Source organism: Phacochoerus africanus, chromosome 2, assembly GCF_016906955.1.
Source record: "Phacochoerus africanus isolate WHEZ1 chromosome 2, ROS_Pafr_v1, whole genome shotgun sequence".
Lineage (NCBI taxonomy): Eukaryota > Metazoa > Chordata > Mammalia > Artiodactyla > Suidae > Phacochoerus > Phacochoerus africanus.
Genome location: NC_062545.1, coordinates 222,612,254 through 222,617,402, shown reverse-complemented (window position 1 = coordinate 222,617,402; position 5,149 = coordinate 222,612,254). Strand labels below are relative to the sequence as shown.

Genomic DNA, 5,149 nt, shown 5'->3' with positions numbered 1-5,149 from the left:
ATGAAATATCCCAAGCTTTCAGTTAGGACCCTATAGAGCCACACATTAGGAGTAAGGATAGATCAGAACCAGACAAGTCCTCATAGGCCTAAAGCTCATATCAGCTTAATTTGAAGTGGACCTTAACTGTTTATAAACTTAAATGCAAATTAAATCCTCTCTAGAGGATAATAACATCATCCAGAGCAGCATGCTACTTCTATATTTTTTTTCCTAAAAAATATCTTGCAGCCCTATCAAAAACATTGGATATGAAGACGATTAAAAAATAAGATAAAAATTGCAATAAAAACAGACACCAAAGGAAGGCCCAGTTATTTAAGTTATCAGATATAGACAATAACTGTGTTAGTGCATTAAATAGTTAAAAGAAAATATAGAGAATGTTGGTAAAAATAAGAAACTTAAAGAGAATGAAATGGATACTCTAAAATGGAAAAAATACGCTCACATATAATAGAAATTGGAATGATACAGAGAAGATTAGCATGGCCCCTGTGCAAAGATTCCTAAGCATTCCATGTTTTTGTACAGCAGAAGTTGGCACAACATTGTAAATCAACTATATTTTAATTAAAAAAATAAAACAGAAAAAAATGCCATATTAGAAGTAATATGTTACAGCCAGGGAAATGCAAATTGAAGTTACAATGAGCTACCATTTCATACTCAGTTGGTGAAAATATAGATTTTAACTAGGATACGGAGATATAGGAATTCTTTTTTTTTTTTTGTCTTTTGTCTTTTTTGTTGTTGTTGTTGTTGCTATTTCTTGGGCCGCTCCCTCGGCATATGGAGGTTCCCAGGCTAGGGGTTGAATCGGAGCTGTAGCCACCGGCCTATGCCAGAGCCACAGCAACACGGGATCCGAGACGCGTCTGCAACCTATACCACAGCTCACGGCAACGCCGGATCATTAACCCACTGAGCAAGGGCAGGGACCGAACCCGCAACCTCATGGTTCCTAGTCGGATTTGTTAACCACTGAGCCACGATGGGAACTCCAGGAATTCTTATCCACTGTTGTTAGGAGTAGAAATAGGTCTATCTATTTTGGTAATGAATTTCATTTGGATGGATTTAACTTCAGATTAGACATATCAGAAAAGAGAAAGAATAAAATGTTACATAATAAAATATGTAAGAAGAGCATAAGTATGTATGTAACAGAGTAAAAATGTCCAAGAAGAGCTAATGAAAGAGAGTGTGACAGAAGCAGTGTTTAGAGAAGTAATGGCTGAGAATTTTCCAAGACACATGAAATACTTCAAGCTACAGTTTCAAGAAATGCTGTAATTTCCCCAAGAAGTGCACATAAGAATATCTGGGAACATTATGTCCTTCTGTCTCCTTGCTTCTGGTGTTTCTTTTAGATCAGCTGTCACACTTGCTATTGTTTCTGTGAAGGTCTTACATTTCTTTTCCTCCTGCTTTGCTCTATCCAATAGATATTTATTGGCAGAGGGATAGAAAAGAGTTCCTCAGAATAGAGAGGTGAGAAATGGACCCATGAATATAAGGATATCTGTTACAATTATTTGGGAGAATGGAAGGAAAGGGATGTATTTTTAAATAAATGATTCTGAGACAATTGACCATCCATTTGGAAAATAAATGAAATTTGATTCCTACTTCACATGATACTCCAAAATTAATTTCAGGTACAATAAAGACCCTAAAGTAAGAGGAAAGACTATAATATGTTTTGAAATTAATATAGGATATCATTCTAACATTAGGGTAAAGAAGGATTACTTAAATAAGACACAAAAAATAACTAAAAGGAAATATTGATCAGAATAGTCTATAATAAAAATTGCTGTTCTTTAAAAGATATTAACAATTTTTGTGAAAATATTATTCAGACTACAAACTTCAACCTATGAATAAGAAAGATAAATTACCTAATAAGAAATTGGACAAATTAAATAAATAGCAATTTTACAGAATAAATTTCACATGACAAATGGATAAATGTTCGATTTTGTTACAGCCAGGGAAATACAAATTGAAGTCACAATGAGCTACTATTTCATACTCAGTTGGTGAACAGTACCAGGTTTTAACTAGGATATGGAGATATAGGAATTCTTATCCACTGTTGTTAGAAGTAGAAATAGGTCTATCCATTTTGGCAATGAATTTCACAGTGATGAATTGTGAGCCTGCCACGTGATTTGCAAATTACATGACCAGGTATAAAGCTTAAAGAAAATCTTGCACATGGGCACTATAAAGCCTGCACAAAGATATTCATAATGGTATTTTTATGAGCAAAGATATAAAACATGTATGTTTATATAAGTTAAATATATAAGTAAAATGTAGAGTAATATAAAAATAACCTAATAGTTTATTGGGATGGTTAATCTTTTGTGTCAACTTGACTGTACCATGGGGTACCCAGATTGAATATTATTTCTGGGTGTTTCTGTGAGGGTGATTCTGGACGAGATTATCATTTTAATCGGTGGACTCACTAAAGTAAATTATGCTCCCCAATGTGGTGAGTGGGCATTATCCAATCTGTTGAAGGTCTAAAAGAACAAAAGGCAGAGAAAGGAGGAATTTACCACTTTACTGGGTGAATTCCTTGAGCTGGGGTATCTGAGCTGGGATATCTGCCTTCTGCCTTTGTACTGAAACTGATACCATCAGCTTCCCCTGGTTCTCAGGCCTTCATACCTGGACTGGAATTACACCACCAGCTTCCCTGGGTCTCTGGCTTGCAGAGGCAGAGGGCAGGTGATGGAACTTTTCAGACTCATACAATTGCATGAGCCAATTTTCATATATATATATATATATATATATATACACATACATATATATATATATTTATATATACACACACTATATACATATATATGTATGTGTGAATATTATATATATACATGTTGTCTGTATATATATATATACACACACATATACATGCATATGTATATATATGTATATGAATATAAATTTATTCATAACAAAACCAATAGGATACATATTGGTTCTATTTCTCTGAAAACCCATAATAGATTAATCAAAAGAAAGATGTTTACTTGTACAGTAGAGTAATACACAGCAGTGAATATGAAAAAGTTTAGGTGCATCAACACTGATAAATCTCACATATGCAGAATTGAATTTAAAAAGCAAATAACTGAAGAAGAATATATTGGTTTAACTCCATGATTATAAAGTTCAAATATAGGCATTAAAATACCCAGTGTTTTCAGATAACTGCATAGATGGTAGACACTGTAAATTACCAACATAGTTACCTCTAAGGCAAAGGGATGAGCTGCAGTCAGTGGTACATGGAAGTGGCTTCTGGGGTGTGGTATTGTTCAGCTTGTTTAAATGGATGGTGGATGTTAATTGAAGAAAAATACTGCATCAACTTCTCTCTCCTGTACTGGACTGAATGGTGTTGCCTGGTGAGCTTGTAGCCACCACATCCTGGAAAAGTATGTGCATTGTGAGTGAACTAAGTATATCAAGCCAGTTGTGGTTTCACCCAAATCTCCAGCTGCAAATTTCCTTTGAGCTCTGTTCTCTTCAAAGCTTTCAACTTATGAGAATTTGAAAACAAACCTAACCCATCTTGTTTCAAACCATTTGTGACCGGATTGCCAAAATATGGTTTTGGGTATAGCTACTTGTTTTTACAAAGTCTTTGGAGGTTATTTGTGACACTGTTTAAAACGGTTATCCTTCCTTCCTACCTAACGAATTCTGAGAAGTTTGGGATGATTCAGTCTTTCTAAACTGAAGACCTCCATGCAAAGTCAAGTTAAGGTTTTCTCTCTATTTTGATTCCATGAACATTAAGTTTTCACCCTCCCATCCTCCGTATTGTTGTCCAGCAATTCTCCCCAGTCCAGGGGAACAGCTTTCTGTTCAGCTGTAGGAGCCCAGGTCAGTTCCAACCCAGAACTATGGGGAACTCCCTCTGAAGGAACAGCATGGTGTCACACAGTAGCTTTCAGTTCAAAGGTGACCTTTTATTCCTGCTCCTGCTCCTCCTCCCCCTCCTCCATCATCCATTGTTTATACAGGCTACTGGGTCTTTCCCTAACTGTTTGGAGTAGATGTGCATGGAGAGCAGAATTGGTGTGTGTGTGTGTGTGTGTGTGTGTGTGTGTGTGTGTGAGATTCAGTGGTAGAGGCTGAATTTTCACAAAGACTTAGTTCTCCTTAACATTTATTTACCCCTGCCTACTTCCAATCTTTGAGCCTTATAAACTTTCCCTACCTTAGCGAAATATAGTGGATTTTAGCGTTATCCTCCTATTTGGTGTTTTGGGTCTAGGATGTACCTTGAACAATATAGCCCCCCCCACCACCCATCTGGTGAGGAGAGGAGGAGAAATTATAGGCCCCTTGAGTGAAGGGAGGGTGAGGAGTGGAACGAGGGAGATTTGTTTATGTTTTCCAAAGAGAGCTGCACGTGCTTCCAGGCTGCCTGCATTTGCTGGTGAGGAGTCCTAGGCAATAACCCTTGCCTATTCACTATGGAGTGTTCACGAATTACCATGGGGTCTTTTATTAAGCTGGCGGTAGTGGCTGCTCAGTTTTCTATCAAGGGAAGAGGTATAGCCTCATGGCCTTATATACTTCCAGAAATAAAAGAATGAAAACTGCTAAAGCCCCCATATCCCCACCTCAGACTCCATTACGGCCTGACAACTTCAGTAAACACAGGAACTGAAAAGCAACTAACTTTGCAAACCACTACATTTAGAATGGATAAGCAATGGTGTCCTACTGTATAGCACAGGGAACTATGTCCAATCTCTTGGGTTAGAACATGATGGAAGATAGTATGTAAAAAGAATGCATTTATATGTATGACTGGGTCACTTTGCTGTACAGCAGAGATTGAAGGAACATTGTCAATCAATTATACCTTATTATTATTATTTTTTTTTAAAAAAGCAACTAAAACACTTAATTGTCACAAAAGGAGAGCTCAGCCCTAGCTGAAAATGATGCGGGCTTTACAGGAGGATGTCTGCAGAAGGAGAGAGAGAAAGATAAAGAGAGGTCACTCATGGGAGCCAGGGGAACAGAGGTATGTGGCCTTTGAGGCTTTTCAAGGCTCTGCGCTACTTCTGGATTCACTTGGGGTTATTTATTTCCTTAGACTATGTATGAA

The 5,149-nt window shown here is 37.0% G+C and overlaps 1 pseudogene; it reads left to right on the top strand.

Moving 5' to 3' along the window:
* Positions 1-441: 441 nt before the first annotated feature.
* On the top strand, positions 442-528 carry LOC125121690 (uncharacterized; annotated as a pseudogene).
* The last annotated feature ends 4,621 nt before the right edge of the window (positions 529-5,149 follow it).